The sequence below is a fragment of the Pseudophryne corroboree genome, chromosome 2 (genome assembly GCF_028390025.1).
Source record: "Pseudophryne corroboree isolate aPseCor3 chromosome 2, aPseCor3.hap2, whole genome shotgun sequence".
NCBI classification, from domain to species: Eukaryota; Metazoa; Chordata; class Amphibia; order Anura; family Myobatrachidae; genus Pseudophryne; species Pseudophryne corroboree.
Window position 1 is genome coordinate 404,822,541 of NC_086445.1, and position 23,434 is coordinate 404,845,974.

A 23,434-nucleotide genomic window follows, 5' to 3' on the forward strand; every position below is an offset into this window, starting at 1 on the left:
CCAGCAGGTCCGTCATTATATTATATATACCTGCAGTAGTGATATATATATATTTTTTATATCATTATCATCTCTATACTAGCAGACGCAGTACGGTAGTCCACGGCTGTAGCTACCTCTGTGTCGCAGTGCTCGTCCATAATTGTATATCTACCTGTGGTGGGGTTTTTTTTTCTATCTTCTTCATACTAGTAGTTTAGGAGTCTGCTGACAGTGTCCAGTAGGTCCGTCATTATATTATATATACCTGCAGTAGTGATATATATATATTTTTTATATCATTATCATCTCTATACTAGCAGACGCAGTACGGTAGTCCACGGCTGTAGCTACCTCTGTGTCGTCAGTGCTCGTCCATAATTGTATACCTACCTGTGGTGGGGTTTTTTTTTCTATCTTCTTCATACTAGTAGTTTAGGAGTCTGCCGACAGTGTCCAGTAGGTCCGTCATTATATTATATATACCTGCAGTAGTGATATATATATATTTTTTATATCATTATCATCTCTATACTAGCAGACGCAGTATGGTAGTTCACGGCTGTAGCTACCTCTGTGTCGTCAGTGCTCATCCATAATTGTATACCTACCTGTGGTGGGTTTTTTTTTTCTATCTTCTTCATACTAGTAGTTTAGGAGTCTGCTGACAGTGTCCAGCAGGTCCGTCATTATATTATATATACTTGCAGTAGTGATATATATATATATTTTTAATATCATTATCATCTCTATACTAGCAGACGCAGTACGGTAGTCCACGGCTGTAGCTACCTCTGTGTCGTCAGTGCTCGTCCATAATTGTATACCTACCTGTGGTGGGGGTTTTTTTCTATCTTCTTCATACTAGTAGTTTAGGAGTCTGCTGACAGTGTCCAGCAGGTCCGTCATTATATTATATATACCTGCAGTAGTGATATATATATATTTTTATATCATTATCATCTCTATACTAGCAGATGCAGTACGGTAGTCCACGGCTGTAGCTACCTCTGTGTCGTCAGTGCTCGTCCATAATTGTATACCTACCTGTGTTGGGGTTTTTTTTTCTATCTTCTTCATACTAGTAGTTTAGGAGTCTGCTGACAGTGTCCAGCAGGTCCGTCATTATATTATATATACCTGCAGTAGTGATATATATATATATTTTATATCATTATCATCTCTATACTAGCAGACGCAGTACGGTAGTCCACGGCTGTAGCTACCTCTGTGTCGTCAGTGCTCGTCCATAATTGTATACCTACCTGTGGTGGGTTTTTTTTTCTATCTTCTTCATACTAGTAGTTTAGGATTCTGCTGACAGTGTCCAGCAGGTCCGTCATTATATTATATATACCTGCAGTAGTGATATATATATATATTTTATATCATTATCATCTCTATACTAGCAGACGCAGTACGGTAGTCCACGGCTGTAGCTACCTCTGTGTCGTCAGTGCTCGTCCATAATTGTATACCTACCTGTGGTGGGTTTTTTTTTCTATCTTCTTCATACTAGTAGTTTAGGAGTCTGCTGACAGTGTCCAGCAGGTCCGTCATTATATTATATATACCTGCAGTAGTGATATATATATATTTTTTATATCATTATCATCTCTATACTAGCAGACTCAGTACGGTAGTCCACGGCTGTAGCTACCTCTGTGTCGTCAGTGCTCGTCCATAATTGTATACCTACCTGTGGTGGGGTTTTTTTTTCTATCTTCTTCATACTAGTAGTTTTGGAGTCTGCTGACAGTGTCCAGAAGGTCCGTCATTATATTATATATACCTGCAGTAGTGATATATATATATTTTTTATATCATTATCATCTCTATACTAGCAGACGCAGTACGGTAGTCCACGGCTGTAGCTACCTCTGTGTCGTCAGTGCTCGTCCATAATTGTATACCTACCTGTGGTGGGTTTTTTTTTTCTATCTTCTTCATACTAGTAGTTTAGGAGTCTGCTGACAGTGTCCAGCAGGTCCGTCATTATATTATATATACCTGCAGTAGTGATATATATATATTTTTTATATCATTATCATCTCTATACTAGCAGATGCAGTACGGTAATCCACGGCTGTAGCTACCTCTGTGTCGTCAGTCACTCGTCATCCATAAGTATACTAGTCTCCATCCATCTCCATTGTTTACCTGAGGTGCCTTTTAGTTGTGCCTATTAAAATATGGAGAACAAAAATGTTGAGGTTCCAAAAATAGGGAAAGATCAAGATCCACTTCCACCTCGTGCTGAAGCTGCTGCCACTAGTCATGGCCGAGACGATGAAATTCCATCAACGTCGTCTGCCAAGGCCGATGCCCAATGTCATAGTACAGAGCATGTAAAATCCAAAACACAAAATATCAGTAAAAAAAGGACTCAAAAATCTAAAATAAAATCGTCGGAGGAGAAGCCTAAACTTGCCAATATGCCATTTACCACACGGAGTGGCAAGGAACGGCTGAGGCCCTGGCCTATGTTCATGGCTAGTGGTTCAGCTTCACATGAGGATGGAAGCACTCAGCCTCTCGCTAGAAAAATGAAAAGACTTAAGCTGGCAAAAGCACAGCAAAGAACTGTGCGTTCTTCAAAATCACAAATCCACAAGGAGAGTCCAATTGTGTCGGTTGCGATGCCTGACCTTCCCAACACTGGACGTGAAGAGCATGCGCCTTCCACCATTTGCACGCCCCCTGCAAGTGCTGGAAGGAGCACCCGCAGTCCAGTTCCTGATAGTCAGATTGAAGATGTCAGTGTTGAAGTACACCAGGATGAGGAGGATATGGGTGTTGCTGGCGCTGGGGAGGAAATTGACAAGGAGGATTCTGATGGTGAGGTGGTTTGTTTAAGTCAGGCACCCGGGGAGACACCTGTTGTCCGTGGGAGAGGAATATGGCCATTGACATGCCTGGTGAAAATACCAAAAAAATCAGCTCTTCGGTGTGGAAGTATTTCAACAGAAATGCGGACAACATTTGTCAAGCCGTGTGTTGCCTTTGTCAATCTGTAATAAGTAGGGGTAAGGACGTTAACCACCTCGGAACATCCTCCATTATATGTCACCTGCAGCGTATTCATCATAAGTTAGTGACAAGTTCAAAAACTTTGGGGGACAGCGGAAGCAGTCCACTGACCAGTAAATCCCTTCCTCTTGTAACCAAGCTCACGCAAACCACCCCACCAACTCCCTCAGTGTCAATTTCCTCCTTCCCCAGGAATTTCAATAGTCCTGCAGGCCATGTCACTGGCAATTCTGACGAGTCCTCTCCTGCCTGGGATTCCACCGATGCATCCTTGCGTGTAACGCCTACTGCTGCTGGCGCTGCTGTTGTTGCTGCTGGGAGTCGATGGTCATCCCAGAGGGGAAGTCGTAAGATTACTTTTACTACTTCCACCAAGCAATTGACTGTCCAACAGTCCTTTGCGAGGAAGATGAAATATCACAGCAGTCATCCTGCTGCAAAGCGGATAACTGAGGCCTTGGCATCCTGGGCGGTGAGAAACGTGGTTCCGGTATCCATCATTACTGCAGAGCCAACTATAGACTTGATTGAGGTACTGTGTCCCCGGTACCAAATACCATCTAGGTTCCATTTCTCTAGGCAGGCGATACCGAAAATGTACACAGACCTCAGAAAAAGACTCACCAGTGTCCTAAAAAATGCAGTTGTACCCAATGTCCACTTAACCACGGACATGTGGACAAGTGGAGCAGGGCAGACTCAGGACTATATGACTGTGATAGCCCACTGGGTAGATGTATTGACTCCCGCCGCAAGAACAGCAGCGGCGGCACCAGTAGCAGCATCTCGCAAACGCCAACTCTTTCCTAGGCAGGCTACGCTTTGTATCACCGCTTTCCAGAATACGCACACAGCTGAAAGCCTCTTACAGCAACTGAGGAAGATCATCGCGGAATGGCTTACCCCAATTGGACTCTCCTGTGGATTTGTGGCATCGGACAACGCCAGCAATATTGTGTGTGCATTAAATATGGGCAAATTCCAGCACGTCCCATGTTTTGCACATACCTTGAATTTGGTGGTGCAGAATTATTTAAAAAACGACAGGGGCGTGCAAGAGATGCTGTCGGTGGCCAGAAGAATTGCGGGACACTTTCGGCGTACAGGCACCACGTACAGAAGACTGGAGCAACACCAAAAACGCCTGAACCTGCCCTGCCATCATCTGAAGCAAGAAGTGGTAACGAGGTGGAATTCAACCCTCTATATGCTTCAGAGGTTGGAGGAGCAGCAAAAGGCCATTCAAGCCTATACAACTGACCACGATATAGGAGGTGGAATGCACCTGTCTCAAGCGCAGTGGAGAATGATTTCAACGTTGTGCAAGGTTCTGCAACCTTTTGAACTTGCCACACGTGAAGTCAGTTCAGACACTGCCAGCCTGAGTCAGGTCATTCCCCTCATCAGGCTTTTGCAGAAGAAGCTGGAGACATTGAAGGAGGAGCTAACACTGAGCGATTCCGCTAGGCATGTGGGACTTGTGGATGGAGCCCTTAATTCGCTTAACAAGGATTCACGGGTGGTCAATCTGTTGAAATCAGAGCACTACATTTTGGCCACCGTGCTCGATCCTAGATTTAAAACCTACCTTGGATCTCTCTTTCCGGCAGACACAAGTCTGCAGGGGTTCAAAGAACTGCTGGTGAGAAAATTGTCAAGTCAAGCAGAACGCGACCTGTCAACATCTCCTCCTTCACATTCTCCCGCAACTGGGGGTGCGAGGAAAAGGCTCAGAATTCCGAGCCCACCCGCTGGCGGTGATGCAGGGCAGTCTGGAGCGACTGCTGATGCTGACATCTGGTCCGGACTGAAGGACCTGCCAACGATTATGGACATGTCGTCTACTGTCACTGCATATGATTCTCTCACCATTGAAAGAATGGTGGAGGATTATATGAGTGACCGCATCCAAGTAGGCACGTCAGACAGTCCGTACGTATACTGGCAGGAAAAAGAGGCAATTTGGAGGCCCTTGCACAAACTGGCTTTATTCTACCTAAGTTGCCCTCCCACAAGTGTGTACTCCGAAAGAGTGTTTAGTGCCGCCGCTCACCTTGTCAGCAATCGGCGTACGAGGTTACTTCCAGAAAATGTGGAGAAGATGATGTTCATTAAAATGAATTATAATCAATTCCTCCATGGAGACATTCACCAGCAGCAATTGCCTCCACAAAGTACACAGGGAGCTGTGATGGTGGATTCCAGTGGGGACGAATTGATAATCTGTGAGGAGGGGGATGTACACGGTGATGAATCGGAGGATGATGATGAGGTGGACATCTTGCCTCTGTAGAGCCAGTTTGTGCAAGGAGAGATTAATTGCTTCTTTTTTGGTGGGGGTCCAAACCAACCCGTCATTTCAGTCACAGTCGTGTGGCAGACAATGTCACTGAAATGATGGGTTGGTTAAAGTGTGCATGTCCTGTTTATACAACATAAGGGTGGGTGGGAGGGCCAAAGGACAATTCCATCTTGCACCTCTTTTTTCTTTCATTTTTCTTTGCGTCATGTGCTGTTTGGGGAGTGTTTTTTGGAAGGGCCATCCTGCGTGACACTGCAGTGCCACTCCTAGATGGGCCAGGTGTTTGTGTCGGCCACTAGGGTCACTTATCTTAGTCACACAGCTACCTCATTGCGCCTCTTTTTTTTCTTCTTTGCGTCATGTGCTGTTTGGGGAGTATTTTTTCGAAGGGCCATCCGGCCTGACACTGCAGTGCCACTCCTAGATGGTCCAGGTGTTTGTGTCGGCCACTAGGGTCGCTTAGCTTACTCACACAGCTACCTCATTGCGCCTCTTTTTTTCTTTGCGTCATGTGCTGTTTGGGGAGTGTTTTTTGGAAGGGCCATCCTGCGTGACACTGCAGTGCCACTCCTAGATGGGCCAGGTGTTTGTGTCGGCCACTAGGGTCACTTATCTTAGTCACACAGCTACATCATTGCGCCTCTTTTTTTTCTTCTTTGCGTCATGTGCTGTTTGGGGAGTATTTTTTGGAAGGGCCATCCGGCCTGACACTGCAGTGCCACTCCTAGATGGGACAGGTGTTTGTGTCGGCCACTAGGGTCGCTTAGCTAACTCACACAGCTACCTCATTGCGCCTCTTTTTTTCTTTGCGTCATGTGCTGTTTGGGGAGTGTTTTTTGGAAGGGCCATCCTGCGTGACACTGCAGTGCCACTCCTAGATGGGCCAGGTGTTTGTGTCGGCCACTAGGGTCACTTATCTTAGTCACACAGCTACCTCATTGCGCCTCTTTTTTTTCTTCTTTGCGTCATGTGCAGTTTGGGGAGTATTTTTTCGAAGGGCCATCCGGCCTGACACTGCAGTGCCACTCCTAGATGGGCCAGGTGTTTGTGTCGGCCACTAGGGTCGCTTAGCTTACTCACACAGCTACCTCATTGCGCCTCTTTTTTTCTTTGCGTCATGTGCTGTTTGGGGAGTGTTTTTTGGAAGGGCCATCCTGCGTGACACTGCAGTGCCACTCCTAGATGGGCCAGGTGTTTGTGTCGGCCACTTGGGTCGCTGAGCTTAGTCATCCAGCGACCTCGGTGCAAATTTTAGGACTAAAAATAATATTGTGAGGTGTGAGGTGTTCAGAATAGACTGAAAATGAGTGGAAATTATGGTTATTGAGGTTAATAATACTTTGGGATCAAAATGACCCCCAAATTCTATGATTTAAGCAGTTTTTTAGGGTTTTTTTAAAAAAACACCCGAATCCAAAACACACCCGAATCCGACAAAAAAAATTCGGTGAGGTTTTGCCAAAACGCGTTCGAACCCAAAACACGGCCACGGAACCGAACCCAAAACCAAAACACAAAACCCGAAAAATTTCCGGTGCACATCTCTAATATCTACATTATTGCATTATTTGTAACTGTCCGCATGTAAGTCATCTATAACATTGCAGTTACTGTTTATGGAGTAAAAGATGTTATACTTTATATGGTCTTTGGTTCATTACAACTGAGGGTAAGAAGGATTTAAATGTTTAAATCATATGTATAATGCAATATAGCGATATAACGAGGTTACTTGACGGATTTTGTCAAGCAGTAATATTTGGGCGGTTTTGGCCCAGGCAATAGTAGAGAGTTCGCGTGTGTAGCTCACATGGGACTCTAGCTGAGACGCATAATGCATTTCAGCTGGGACCTTCTGTCTGTGGGCTGTTGTGGTATAAGACAAATATATATATTATAAGACTGCATGGTAAGGCAAGTGAATATTAGTCAGAAGGTCATAGATGAAGTAGTATCACATGTAAGGAATATGGAATGGAAGAAAGTATTGTATCATTTCCCAATAATTACTTATAACAATTAATACTGGTATAAAGGTTATTTTGTATTTGTGTGACTATCAGACCCCCCAGAGGGAGAGGGAGGAGTACAAACAACCTCAGACAAAAGGTACACACTTTAACAGTGTGTCAGAGTTGGGGGCTTTGTCCTGTAAAAGCCCATACTTGATCTTCAACGAAGATAGAGCTGAGCTCCGGACACATCATCAGTTTCTTCCGAAGGTTGTGTCGGCATTTCATATCAACCAACCTATTGTGGTGCCAGTGGCTACTGACTCCTCAATTTCATCAAAGTCCTTGGATGTTGTACGGGCTCTGAAAGTATATGTGGAGAGGACTGCTCGTCACAGGAAATCGGACTCTCTGTTTGTCATGTATGATCCCAAGAAAATTGGGTGTCCTGCTACTAAGCATGCGTATTCTACGGCAGGCTTGCCGTGTCCTACGTCTGTCAAGGCCCACTCTACTCGTAAAGTGGGGTCTTCCTGGGTGGCTGCCCGGGGTGGCTTGGTGTCAACTTTGCCGAGCCGCAACTTGGTCTGGGTCGAACATGTTTGCAAAGTTGTACAAGTTTGATACTTTGGCATCTGATGATCTGAAGTTCAGTCAATCAGTTCTGCAGGAGCCTCTGCGCTCTACCTCCCATTCTGGGAGCTTTGGTACATCCCCATGGTACTAATGTGGACCCCAGCATCCTCTAGGACTTAAGAGAAAATAGGATTTTGGTTACCTACTGGTAAATCCTTTTCTAGAGGATGGTGGGCGCCCGCCAAGCGCTTCGTTTTCCTGCAATTGTTATCTGGTTCAGTACAACTTTGTTTTAGTTACGTACTGCATTGTTACTTGGTATGTAATGTTTCAGTGGTTGCTGAGTTTTCAAGCTAAGTTAGCTTGATGTATGTGCGAGCTGGTATGAATCTCGCCACTATCTGTGTTAAATCCTTCTCTCGAAGATGTCCATCTCCTCGGCACAGTTTCTAGACTGAGTCTGGTAGGAGGGGCATAGAGGGAGGAGCCAGCCCACACTCTCAAACTCTTAAAGTGCAAATGGCTCCTGTTGGACCCATCTATACCCCATGGCACTAATGTGGACCCCAGCATCCTCTGTGGACTACAAGAAAAGGATTTACCGGTAGGTAACTAAAACCCTATTGTTACTCACTCCAAACCTTGCAAGTTATTCCGCTCCCTCACTGGTCCTTCTCTGCGGTTTCAGCTTTCTCAAGATGGCTGCAGCATCCACACCTCTGCAAAAGCCTAGTAGTGTCTGGCTACCAGCTGCGATGTCTCACGCCCTCTCTCCCGGTTCTCTTTACTGTCTGGAAGCACTCTTCTGCCTTAGAACTGTAGCACTGCTCTTCACCGCCATGCGTGACCACCCGGCTCATACCATTCAGCTGTCCTGCTCTGCTCCTCAATACATGCCTGTATGGCTTTCCTCCAACTCCCTGTTCATGCCTCCTTCTTCCCACAAATCTCCACTTGCTCTCAGATCACCATCCAATCAGATCTCGCCACCTCACAGAACAGAACACATGACCAGTCTCTAGTCCATTTCATTAACTCCTGCTGTGCCAAAAAAAATGTCCCAAGGCTAGCAAACAACTTTCTCTTGCAATTAAAGGGGTATACACAATTTTTCCGATGTACCACAAAAAGGGTATTTAATGCTAGTTTGAATCAGCAGGCATTTTCTATTATAAACAATAATATGTCTGAATACTGGAACAGACATCAGTTAGAACCCTCACTAAACTCTATAATTGGGCTCAACTCTACTGAAATAAAGCTGACCATACATAAGATTATCTGTTAGGCTGTAAAGCCTCTGGCTGCAAAGTCTCTTAGCTGTGAAGTATGTTAATGTAAAGTATGAGGATAATATTATTATGAACATCAGAGATATACGGAGATGAACAGGAGAGAAACAGAAGGACAGCAGACTGTCTCCCCAGCTCCACAAAAAGAACTGGAATCTGAGTTACCTAATCCACTACTACCAACGCCTGCAGACTGCACAGCCTGGAGACTGAACTCCCTGTCTGATTAACAAACAACCCTAGTGCTCTCACACATTGCTTTCTGCTCCTCAGTTATACTATCTACAACCACTGTGTAACAATCTCGGCCTTTCCGTTCCTTTCATTTTTTCCCAAAAATTCCTGTTTGCACTGTCTTTGTTTTACTACACCCCCCTTCTCATTGTTCATTCTATATTACACCCACTCCATTCTATATTATTCCTCTGAACAACACTACTGTACTGGAATTAATGCTCCTCGATCCTGTCCCATACCAATCCTCACTGCTAGCCCCCCTCCCCCAATATCCAGACCACCCACACGCATTCAGAACCCAGACAACCTGATCCCCATCTCCCCTGTCCCCTCCATTCCTTTCTCCTGTGCACTCTGGAATGCTAGATCAATCTGCAACAAGCTGCCAACTATCCACGACCTCTTCATCTCCCACTCTTTTAACCTTCTCGCCATCACTGAAACCTGGCTCTCCTCCTCTAACACCACCTCCCCTGCTGTCCTCTCCTATGAAGGCCTCTCCTTCACCCAATTGGTAAGACCTTCTCCTCCTTTGAGGTCCACACTATCCGCCTTTTCTACTCCATTCACCTCTGTGTGGCAGTGATCTACCGCCCCCCTGGCTGCTGTTCACCTTTCCTTGACAACTTTGCTGCCTGGCTTCCCCACTTTCTCTCCTCCGACCTTCCCTCTATCATCTTCGGTGACTTTAACATCCCTATAACCATCACTAATGCTGCTTCCACTAATCTTCTTGCCCTTTCCACCTCTTTTGGAATTTCTCAATGGATCTCCACCCCTACTCACAATCTCGTCCACTCCCGCGACCTTGTCTTCACACACCGATGTGATATCTCTGATTTCTCTAACTCTTTCTTCCCTCTTTCTGACCACCATCTGCTTTCTTTCACCCTCTCATCTTCCCATCTCCTCTCCACGCCCAGTCCCACCATCACCAGATGCAATCTCGGGTCTCTCGACCACGCTATCCTGTCCTCCCTTGAGACTTTCCTCTCTCCTCTTTCCACTATGACTTGTCCCACCCAGGCAGCCTGCTTCTATAATTCTTCCCTAACTGCTGCTCTCGACTCTGTGGCACCCCTCTCCTCTGTCCTTCTCCGCCGCTCCAAACCCCAACCCTGGCACACCAAAGTAACACGATTCTTACAAAAATGTTCACGCTCTGCTGAATGCTCCTGGAGGAAATCTCACTCTCTTGTGGACTTCCTCCATTTCAAGTTTATGATCTCCTCCTACAGCTCTGCTCTTTCCCTCGCCAAGCAATCCTTTTTCTAAGTACTCATCTCTTCCCAGTCCTCCAGTCCACATTGTCTCTTTGAAAGTTTCAACACTCTCCTTTGTCCCCTTCCTCCTCCCCTCCCATCCTCCCTCACTGCCACTGACTTTACCTCCTTCTTAATCTCCAAAATTGAGGATATCTGACACAATATCTCTTTTGTCACTCCTCTGCTGCCCCCCTACCCCCATCATCCTTCCCCTCTATCTATATCACCCTGTCCTCCTTCCATCCCACTACAGACTAGAAAGTCCACTCCCTCAACCTGCTCCCTGGTTCCCCCTCCCATCTTCTTCGCTCCCTCTTTCCCACTGCCTGCTCCCACTTTGCTCACCTCTTTAACCTATCACTCTCTACTGGCATCTTTCCCTCACCATTCAAACATCCTCTGGTCTCACCTATTCTAAAAAAAAACAACCTCGACCCTTCATCACCCACTAGCTACCACCCCCTCTCTCTTCTCCCATTCGCCTCCAAACTACTTGAATGACTGGTCTACTGCCATCTCACAAGCTACCTCTACGAAAACTGCATCCTTGATCCACTACAATCTGGCTTTCGCCCACTCCACTGAGACTGTCCTGGTGAAAGTCGCCAATGACCTGCTTTCGGCAAAATCCAAGGGCTACTTCTCTCTGCTCATCCTTCTAGACCTCTCTGCTGCCTTTGACACTGTGGATCATCCTCTCCTCCTCCGCACACTCCAAAATATTGGCCTCTCTAGCACTGTCCTTGACTGGTTTACCTCTTACCTCACTAACTGCTCCTTCTCTGTGTCTGCCTCTGGCACCACCTCACACCCTTCCATCCTTCCTGCTGGTATCCCTCAGGGTTCTGTCCTAGGCCGTGTTCTGTTCTCCCTGTATACCTATTCCCTGGTTGTGCTCAGTAACTCCTTTGGCCTTCAATACCACCTCTATGCTTATGACACACAACTCTACCTCTCCTCTCCTGATCTGTCCCCCTATATCCTCTCTCAGGTTTCCAGCTGCCTCTTCATCATCTCCTGGATGTCTGAGCGCTCTTTGAAGTTCAACATGGAAAAAACTGAACTCATTATCTATTATCTTTCCCCCAGCCAGAGTAACACCCCCTACTAATATCTCTATCACTGTTGACAACACCATCATAACCCCAGTACCCCAACTCTGCTGCTTGGGCATCACTCTTGACTCCTCCCTCTCCTTTGCAGCCCACATCAAAGTTCTGGCACAATCCTGTCAGTTCCAGCTACACAACATTGCTCGCATCAGGCCATTTCTCTCCCAGAGTGCAACTAAACTTATCCACTCACTGGTCATCTCACGACTTTACTACTGCAATGTTCTCCTCACTTGCTCCCATCTTACTCCCATCCAATCTGTGCTCAACTACGCAGCTAGGCTTATGTTCCTCTCCTGCCACTCCACATCTGCCACTCCCATTTGACAAAATCTGCACTGGCTCCCATTCTCCTACAGAATCCTCTTCAAACTCCTCACCCTCACATACAAGGCCATCTCTAATTCCACTGCTCCCTACATCTCCAACCTCCTCTCCCTTCATACTCCCTCCACCCCCTACAGTCACCTCTGCTTTACCCTGGTCACTGCTTTCCATGCTCGAGTTCAAGATTTTGCCCGTGCTGCACCCCTTCAGTGGAACACGCTCCCCCGCTCCATTAGACTCTCCCCGAACTTCCAATACTTCAAACTGCACTGAAAGCCCACCTATTCATCAAAGCATACCCTTCCGATGCATAATATAGTCCTGAGGCTGCTCCTCCATCCCCCTGCCTCATGCCTTGAACATCTCTATTTTGCTTACATACTATCATCAGGCTACCTCCCACTTGCTTGCACTTCATGTCATCTGTCTGTTGCCCCTTTCCCACTAGATTGTTAGCTCTTCAGAGCAAGGCCCTCTTTCCTCTTGTTGTCAAAGCCCTCTTCTCTACACATTTCACTCACAGCTCTTTTCTACTCAGCGACCATCTTTACCTGCTTTATCTCCTGCTGTTAAAGGTTTATCTCTATCTATGGCCGCCAGCCCCAAGTAGTATGATGATTACGCCCTCACTACTTACATCTTAGCTGTATTATGGCCCTCATTCCGAGTTGATCGGTCGCAAGGCGAATTTAGCAGAGTTACACACGCTAAGCCGCCGCCTACTGGGAGTGTATCTTAGCATCTTAAAATTGCGACCGATGTATTCGCAATATTGCGCTCACAAACTACTTAGCAGTTTTAGAGTAGCTCCACACTTACTCTGCCTGTGCGATCAGTTCAGTGCTTGTCGTTCCTGGTTTGACGTCACAAACACACCCAGCGTTCGCCCAACCACTCCCCCGTTTCTCCGGCCACTCCTGCGTTTTTTCCGGAAACGGTAGCGTTTTCAGCCACACTCCCATAAAACGGCCTGTTTCCGCCCAGTAACACCCATTTCCTGTCAATCACATTACGATCGCCGGAGCGATGAAAAAGCCGTGAGTAAAAATACTATCTTCATAGCAAAGATACTTGGCGCAGTCGCAGTGCGAATATTGCGCATGCGCACTAAGCGGAATTTCACTGCGATGCGATGAAAAATACCGAGCGAACGACTCGGAATGAGGGCCCATGTTTTGAGAATTGTGGTGCTCTTTGTTACCTGTTAACTTGTTAACTATTTTTGTTATTTATTTACTGTAATGCCAAGTTTATTCTCCCTGTACTGTCCTTTGTACGGCGCTGTGAAACACTTGTGGCACATTATAAATAAAATGTAATAATAATAATAATAATAATAATAATAATAATCTGTTAAAACATCCAACTACAGTAGTTGGCTGGTTGAAATGAAAATCTGATAATGCATGGAAGTAACAAATGACCATTTTCTCCCAAAGACTAAAGCAGACAAAAATGGTCATTCAGACAAATTGGTTATTGAAAACAAACTAAAGAATATGCAACCAAGAAATAACATTACTTTGCTAGTAACATTAAATATTACATATACTGTGTTTATTACTGGGGGCCTGCCAGTCTGAGGGATGTCTGAAGCATATTCTCTCTCTCTCTCTCTTCCATTTTTCTCTCTTTCTCTCTCTCTGTCTCTTTCTCTCCCTCACTCTCTCCCCCCCATCCTCTATCACACTCCCTCACCCCTCACAATCTCCTCCCTCCCATCTCTCTCTCTCCTTTCTTTCTGTGCAGTGTAATGAAAATAAGGTTGCACCACTGGGTAGCACTGTTTGATTTTTTTTTCCCTTTTTTAAATCTTTTTTTTTTTTTTAAATTGGGGGGGAAGAGGGGGGGGGGGGGTAAATTGATGATTTACCTCGCATGCTGTAAATCCTAATTTCAGCCCTGCTTTGACATTTTTAAAATGTATTGTGTACTTTTGTAGTCATCTTTCCTACTTTTTTCTGCTAATTTTTTCTTCATTGTGCTACGTTTTCCTTAATTTTGCATGTTAGATTGCACATAATGTACCAGACATTATAGGATAGTTTATTTTTGTCACATAGGAATACCTCTATGTCTGTCTGTTATTACCCAGTATTGTTCTATTACTGTTGTTCCAATTGTAAAGAGCAATGGAATATGCTGTGCTCTACAAGAAACTGTCAATAAATAATAATAATATATACTGTAGGTATAAAGATGTAGATTAAGCATAAAGATGCACGGCATCTGTACTTTTCCCCTCAACTTTGCTGCTTTTTCTCTTCTGCTACTGTTCCTTATTTTAGTACTTTAGATCACTTATAGGGGCCCATTCATCAAAAAATATTTGTGGCCGTTTTTGGGTGTTAGCCACAAATATTTAGCATCCCCTGAATGTATGTGTGAAGACCACGGGTTCATGTGTGCATTATTCTCACCTAGCGGTATTCTCTGCCTTGAGAAAGGCAGCATTTACAGCTTCGCACGGTGCTCCAAGGTCACTACTGGGCCCTTCAGCTGATTGCTGTTTCCTATGAAGGGGGGCTGCGACAGAGGGGGGGTAAGCCCTGCTCTTCCTGTACATCGCACAGCCAGATGTCCCAGACAGCGTACCTGGCTGGGCACACACCTGACAAAAAGCCCTTACACTCATTAGTGCAATACAATGCAATCACGCATATACATTTCATAGGCATTTTGTAGGGTACAAATCAGGGCTAGAAAGATATTCCCTGAGAGGCACAACCATATTAAAAGTGGAACAATAACCTAAATGCATATAGTAGATGACAGGTTCAGCATTAAACCATATATTGTCCTGTTAATGTCCACAATAGTAGGGGATACACAACTCCGTTGAGCATGCAGGCAGTGGGCCGTAGAGGATCACACTCAGTTATATCCTGCATCTTGTACTTACATACTGAATGCAGGAATAGGCTGCCCAAAAAATACGCAACGTGATTCTGGCATGGCTGCATCTGTCACAGTATGTAGGAGGGACCGCAGCAGATATCTCTTATACCTGCTGCGATCCATCCATTTCCACTGGTAGCTACATCTCTCATAGGTTTCTATAGGGGATGCGATGCTACCAGATTTATTAATTTCTGGAATGCAAAGCATTCCAGAGATTGACCCCTGTAACCCACTGTAGCCTATGGGGTACACACCGCATATGCTGCTGACAGAGGGTTCCCCCAGAGCCGTCCACAGAAATGGATACTGTGCATGAGCGGTTAACAGGACCATGCATGCGCAGTAATCCCGCTTCAACACCCTGCGAGTGCTCAATAAAAAATTTTTTTTTCACTCGGTGTGCATTAGGGAACACATTGTGAGTGCTCAATAAAACACAGCACCTGTTCAATTGCAGGTATCCTCGGGACTAATTTTTCGCCCAGATCGCATTGAACATGCAATTAATGATAAATGGGTCCCATAGTGTACACAGTACTAGGTATTTAGGATTAGCGTTTAAGCACAGCAAAGTAGCAAAGTCTGTGGCACAAAAAGTAGGGCAAGTTGGTGCGATTTGAGGAAGTCATAAGTCGACACATCTGTACAGGATAAATGCGACAATTATTAATACAATACAGGCTCTGTCTACTTATCTTTACACACTGTAGTCATTCATGTTCATGAAAATAATGGACTTAGTATTAAATGGAATTAGGCAGACTGATAGAGAAAATGGGATATACAGTATATAAACTTAGAAATTTCTGTAGTAAATCAATATATTATACTGACATGACTCAGGGAACAGTTCTGTGCATCCAAACAGCACTGGGGGCAGAAGGGAGCCTGGGTGCCCATGCATCAGGCAGCCAGTGAGAGCTGTGATGGGAGGTAGAGGGTGAGCACCTTCCAGCTTTCACTACACAGCTGCTAGACAGCAACTTTGTAGGATTAAATAATAGTATCAAACAGAAACGTATATGAATTTATAAAAGACCAATGCATCAACCAATGATATGATAGCATTTAAAATAATTAGATTATTTGTATGTAAAATAATGTAGATTCCACCAAAGTTAAATTGTGATTTTTTTTATTATTTACATAAATATTATATGCAATTTTTCTTTATTACAGCTCAATTATGTTTTTTAGGGTATAGTATTTACAAAAATCATTAGATAGTGTTTAGATGTTCCTTGATTTCAGTACTGAAATAATTTTATTACATTGACCCAGTTAGTTACAAAGACATTACCCGAGAAAAGAAAGAAATAAAGGTTTATTGTTCACTAACAGCAAGTTCTTCTACAGTTGATCTATCAGAAGCTAAAATGTCATGAAAACTCCCATTACTGTAGCTCATATAAGAAAAACAAACAAAAACTTAAACAGAATGCAATTATTTGCTAGAAAGCAATCTTTTGTGGTCCACTATTACTCACAGGTTATTCTCTAGCAATGATTTGATAAATATTACAAGTAATATTAGAAATATTTTTAATAAGCCCAAATTAGTGTGATCTAAATTTCCAACCTTGACAAAATATTAAAATTTATTTTTAAATCTGGAATGAAATCTGTAACATTAGTTTGTTTCACAAATACATCTTGCTGTAAGTAGCATATTTTACATTACACTCACAGAACACAAGAGGCCAGTTTCAACAATAGGCAATATAACTTTTTAGAAGGTCCACTCATTTTTAAATTTGTTATATAAAACAACATGCTGCCAGAACTGACATAATAGCAGAAGATTTTTGCTTGTGTTATAAACATTCACTTTTAAGTATAAAGGTCAAAGACAAAATCACTCATAATTGTTTTCAATTATATGTCAATTTTTATCTTTGCTGTAACATTTTAGACTACAAAGAAAATTAAATGGAATATCCACTGTAGCTATCACATGTGTCTTCTCATTAAAATACAGGTGATTAGTTTTACAAAAAGCTTTGTTCTCGTTTATTCATATTTTTTTCAACAATGATTGGAAGTAGCACAAAAGCCTGCTGAATCTTCTCAGTTACATACAGCATTAATCTGTCTTAATCAAAGAAAAAAGTTAACTTCCTCTTTTGAAAATTGTTTAATTTGTGGAACTTTGTAATTGAAGCATTTCTAAATTTGATGTTAATAATTAGTATGATGGCTCTTTTGAAAGCAAGCAGCCTCAGACTAGCCTGAGCATTTATTTCCATGACAGTTTATTCTATCTTACTACGTTGTGGTAGATCTAACGATACATTGACTTTAATTGTGATATATAACCCTTAACATAGAATTTGTAAATGCATTACATATCTGGAAATTTTAAGAGTATCTGAAATATAGTATGGAGCTGTTTTGGCAAGGTTGCAATAGTTTAGTACAGAGGTTCTCAAATGCAGTCCTCAAGGCACCCCAACGGTCCAGATATTAGGTATATCCACAGCTCTTCATAGATGGTTAAATCAAGTCACCTGTGGCCAAACATGGATAATCTTAAAACCTGGACCATTGGACCACATTGAGGACCGTATTTGAGAACCTCTGTTTTAGTATATAGTAATGCATTACAATACAAAGAAATATTGACAGCTGTTACAATGGGTAAATTCCCTTTAGTTTTAGATGAAATACTGCCACAGATAATTTTGTGGTATCATAAAAGAATCTTTAGACTAATGTGCCTTTTTATGTAGCTGTATATTGGCAAAAGGAATACACAAAAATCTGGTGATTATAGTAGAATATTTTATCTTCTTATTTTTGCTGAGGCTTAGAACAGTATTTATATGTACCCAAAATATATTAATGTTATAGACCACCCCTGATATTATAATTATGTTATCATATCTCTATGTTACCACAACTATTCCTTATAACTATCAATAGAGATAAGCAAATTGCTTTGATAAAATTAAACATTCAACCAAATTTCAAAGATTTTCTGCAGCATAATTAAGTCATGAATCAGTACAGATTATTATTATTATTATTATTATTATTATCCTTTATTTATATGGTGCCACAAGGGATCCGCAGTGCCCATTTACAGAGTACATAAATGAATAATCAAAACAGGAAAATAGTGACTTACAGTTGAAGACAATATAGGACAAGTACAGGGTAAATAAACTAAACTGCAAGATTTGGTGCCGTTGAAGATGGTTTAAGTAAAAGAAGGATAAGGACATGAAGGTTGGGGGACCTGCTTATAAGAATTTACATTCTACATTACATCACCTCCATTAGCCAACACAAATGAGACACCACAGCAATGACCTTATTCCTGATTTTACAGAAATGGGTGTATACACCATTTACCACGCAGTAAGGAGAATATAGAGCTGCCTCATATATACCTTTATGGAAATGAGCACTTAAGTCCCCTCATAGTACAGAAAATAAAACAAATCAGGTATATATGTTCGCTCTTGTACCTATTAGATGCCTCAAATATAAATACCTTGGACCATGAATATATCAATTTTTATTTCATGGTCAAGGTATTTCTATTTGAGGCATCTAAGAGGTACAAGTGCCAACATATATACCTGATTTGTTTTATTTACTTTTTCTTGACTTTGTCACATCAGTGATACAGAAATGGCAAAAGTTCCAAGGCTACATAAAATACCAGACCAACCTAAGGTTTTATAGATTCCACAGCCAGACACAACCACTCCCACAAAAAACATTGGCCTCCCAGCCAGTCACACCAATAAATTAATGAACAAGCCTCACCTGCAAATCTGACATACATGCAAGAACCTGTCCCAACTTAAAAACCATAATGCTTAATACAGCCTTTCCGTTATCCAAAGTTTCATTTTTCTATAGAACCACTTGAATGCTTTGAATGCTATTTATGACACACAAAATTGTAGAGCAGCAGAAGAAATCTTACTTGGTAATGTCATGCACTTAGATTTGCGCTGGAGTGACTGCAGTTGTTTTCCAAAGTAAATGGGTTTGCAGGGCAAGATGATGAAGTTTGCAGAGATGCAAAGGCTTGCACTGGATAATGGGAATGGGTTGGAGAAGCAAGTGTTCATTCTTAACTGTGTTCAAGGCAGACTTTTGCAACTATGGGGCCAGATGTACTGCCACCCGAGTTGGTGGCTGTTCAGGATTACATCTGGTCCATGTACTGTAACATATATTTTGCCACTAAACAGATTATCTCCAAAGCAATTCAACTAAGACACAAGATAAAGGCACATTGACATTGCTATATTGTATATTGTATATTCTGATTGAGACCTTTCTCATGTGTTTATGTGTATGCTTGTTGATGGCAAATTCTACCCAGGCTGAAAATATAATTCCAGAGTTTATGTTCAAACACTTGGCTGATTTATGCATTGGTCTGTTTTCTGTCAACTGGCTAAAAATTGAATATAAGGCCAATATTTAAAAAAAAATAGTTTTTATATCTTTACTCTTCAAAAACAAATTGACTAACGACCTACTCTTGAGCCTCTCATCAACAGCAAGTGCTAGTGCTTGTTAACGAACTGCAAAATGTTCAAGGAAAGGGAATTTTTTTTATCATTTATTTAGAATTCCAGCTATGTGGTGATGTTAAAGTATTATGATTAATGCAAAGAGGACAATGTTGCTGTCAGCCAAGATTTTTGTAAATGAAATTAAAACTACACCACCATGAGGTACTGTAAGAACACCACATTTTCTGGATGAAACATACAGCTTGTTGATAATGCAGCATCAAACAGTACTATGTTATCCTGACTTGCATCCAGTGCCGGTTTAAAGAACAGGTGGGCCCAGGAAAAGAAATAATTTCCTACCACTTACATTTTCACTCAATTGCTGCAAATGCTTCCTACAGTTCAATGCACAATGTTTACTCAACTTAACTTGCTGTGCATTGAATGTAATATAATAATATAATAATAGATTGTCCACACATACATTTTTTCAAGTAAAATAAAGAGGCAGACATCCAGCTTTCTCTCACCAATAGAAAAGTGTCAGGAAAGTGGTATGCTTCTCGGCAGCAAGATGCTGCTTACATTGTATCTATGAAGTACAGTATACTGTATTTGTATAGTTGTGCATGGACAAAGCTCTACAACCTCTTTTTATGGTCTTGCAGTCTGTTCATGGGGTCTTGGCAGAGATGACACCTAGAAATAGCAATTAGAGAAAAAGCCATTAAAATATATTATATAAATCCTAAATCTTTGGGATTTTTATGTTAAGAATATATATTTATTTTTATGTTAAGAATATATATTTTCTTATCAATCTTTCTTCATAAAACGTATGAGTTTGCACTTATTTAAATATATTTTGCTATGTTTGTGTCTGTTTTGTAGTACTAAGTATGATGATAAAGAACATGTAAGTGCTAGCTCAGCATGCAGTCCCTTCAGGTTATTGTATTTTATAAGTCCAACCTAGGGTCATAGCTCCATCTACACGCTACATGAAATTGCACAGCATGCTTCCTCAGTATTGTGTAGTGCAGCTGTTTAAAGGTTCACTACAGAGGCTGCAAACAAAAGACAGATCATAGATTAAGTACTGTAACTCACAGCTCTTTAACCCTCCCTTCCACCCTATTGGCAATGCTTGCATTCAATAAAACATTTAAAATGCCTTTATGTTCACCTGATATCTTCTGACAGCAGTAAACAACACAGCTAGGAAGAAGTTGTTTGAAGAGATATCGCCTTCCCAATTTTTTTTTGATGTAAAAGAGAAAAAAAGTGGATCCTTTTCTAAAATAGAAAAGTAATGTAGACAAATTATGCAATACTAACAATTAGGTGCTCTAGGCAATATTTTGGCTGGTTCCCCCTTAATTTGCAAACGCATCCCACCACCAAGGATTCTGTTCATACATACACAGAGAAACTACTGATTAGCTTTATATCTTTTAGATTTATTTTTATTTTTAAAGAAACCAGTGCTATATACTAAAAACACAGACCTATTGTATAGCTATAATATAAATATCAAGGAACAAAAGACAGAAATAAATAAATAAATAAATATAAATTACTGCCTCCCTGATCACATGAATGTGGTGCAAATTAATGTCCCTCATTTTTTCACTGGTGGCTTCTGCTGACGTGGTCCCACTCAGTGCCTGATTAACCATTAGGCTGATCAGGCTACAGCCCAGGTTGCTGGATCTTGTGGGTGGACTAGCGACACCATCAATCCTTGTATCCTGCTGTGCTACTAAAGTTGAAATACGTTAGTTACACCCAGGGATGTGCGGTGAGCTAAATGGCTCAGGAGGCACTGGCTAGCACTAGAGCCAGATTTACATGCAATATATGGGCCAAATGGTACATCTGGGCATTATACACAGGTGCAGCAGTATAAACTCTTGGAAATTTGGTGAGTTTTTATCAGAGATGTGCAGAAAAGATAGGCACTGCCTCACCTGCCATAGACTTTTTACTCCAGAGTTTTGGCTATAAAAATGATTAGAATAATACAAAGAAGATATTTCAAACATATTCTTTGTATTTTTCATATACTTTATACAATCAAAACTCTGACACAAACGTTAGTATGACAGGAAAGGCTCTGCCTCTCCCCACCACATGTCACTGGCTACACCATCATGGGCCTCGCTCTCTGCAACTTTCAGGATTGCAGAAGCTGCATGTTACTCTGTAACAGTGAAGAGTAGAGCTGGGAAGAGAGACCAAAACTACATATCTTGCTTTATTTTCTAGAACATGCTGGAATGGACAAATGGTAGATGCTTGGTGCCTGTATGTCAGTATAAGTTCTGCATTTGATTTGATACTCTGATGTAAACAGTATGGGGAGAGGGTTGCGAGTAAGCCTACTTAGTTATTAATCATTTAATTGCCACATATTTCAATGAATATAAATGTTTGAGGTTTTGGGATCTTTCAAACTTATCTTTCAACGAGAGGGGGTCCCAGGATCTAAATTTGTCAGGGGTCCCATAATTCTTCTTACAACTACTCTGTCCAAGAAAGAACTTTAGTTGCAGAGAAACATGGGACAAATATTGGTAGTGGGAGTGAGATAAACAGAAGGCGGTAGGTCTTCTTATTAGGGTTGAGTTAGCTGATCAAGCCTCGGCTCATAAAATTCGGGTGAATAATTCTAAAGGTGAAAATTTAAAGGGTGCAGCCTGGACTTATTCTGGACTTGAAGTGGCTGAAAACAGACATAAAACATTTAAAACTAATGCAGCTACAGATGAACTGCTACACAACTTATATGAACACAAATGAACTTTACTGACACAACAATTGTAAGTTCAACTACTTATCACACCAAGCAACTCTAATCGGTGTAACCTGGACAATCCGCACTGTATTTCCCTGTTTTAGACATACAGTAGCTACAACTATCCAGTTCAATCGCATTTACTTACTGTACATTTGCTTGCAGTATTCACAAATCTCTTCATGCACACGCTGAACCTATGTAATTTAGTTTTTTTATAGTTGCAAATCCAGTCTGAATTTTTAGTTTTTTTCTAATCTCATTTCTAACACCTCCTTCTACTTAATTTCTGCAACTACATAAACTTTCTGATTGAAACCAAATTACTGCTGTTGAACACTTCCAACACTGTACTTTTACCTGCATTTCTGCAATCCTACTCGTCTGTCTATCATACACCACCACTCCTATTTCCATATTTATACTCCTATTTACATTATCCACACTACAGTCCAGCCTGTTGCTAATGCCCTCCAACAAACCTTGTCTGCCCCATCCTGTTTTCTGTCACCAGCTCCCACCTCTATGCTTTTCTCTGAGTCTCCTACATCTCCTACTTGCTCCCCCTCTGTCTCCCATCCACCCTACTTCCACTCCTCCCCTGTAACTCTACTGTCTTCACCTCTTCCCTGCATTGGGCCTACTCCTCCACCACTCAGCCCAGCTCCTTCCCTCCTCTCAATGCCACCTCACCTCCCTCAGTAATACACTTTACTCTGTCCATTCTCAACTCCTGCTGCTTCTCTTTCTAGCCTAGGAAACAGCACCATAACAACTAGACCCTCTGTATCCCTGCCTTCTAACTTCATCTCACCTCATCATTACAAAAACACTGATAATCTCATTCACATCACCCCTTCAGACTCTCACCCACTCTCTTCTGCTCTTTGGCAGGCCAGATCTGTCTGTAACAAACTGGTCTTCACCCATGACCTTTTCATCTCCAATTCCCTGCATCTCCTAGCCATCACTGAATCCTTGATTACCCCCTCTGACACAGTTTCTTCCACTGCTTTCTCTGCTGGAGGACTCACATCTTTCTACCCTGGGGTCAACATGGTGGTGGTGTTGGGGTCCTACTATCCTCTAGCCACTCATACCAGCTCATACTCCCAAAACCCTCCCTTACATTCTCTACATTTGAGGTCCATGCTATATGCCTCTTCCAACCTGTTCACCTTCA

The 23,434-nt window shown here is 42.3% G+C and overlaps 1 long non-coding RNA gene across 1 annotated transcript in view; it reads right to left on the reverse strand.

Annotated features, from left to right (window-relative positions):
• Positions 1-18,562: 18,562 nt before the first annotated feature.
• Positions 18,563-23,434, reverse strand: part of LOC135050837 (uncharacterized) — a 203,377-nt gene continuing 198,505 nt past the window's right edge. The window contains exons 2-3 of the long non-coding RNA XR_010241864.1: positions 20,641-20,750; positions 18,563-20,153 (exon numbers count right to left, since the gene is read on the reverse strand). This is a non-coding gene — a long non-coding RNA (uncharacterized LOC135050837). The remainder of the gene's footprint in view (positions 20,154-20,640; positions 20,751-23,434) is intronic.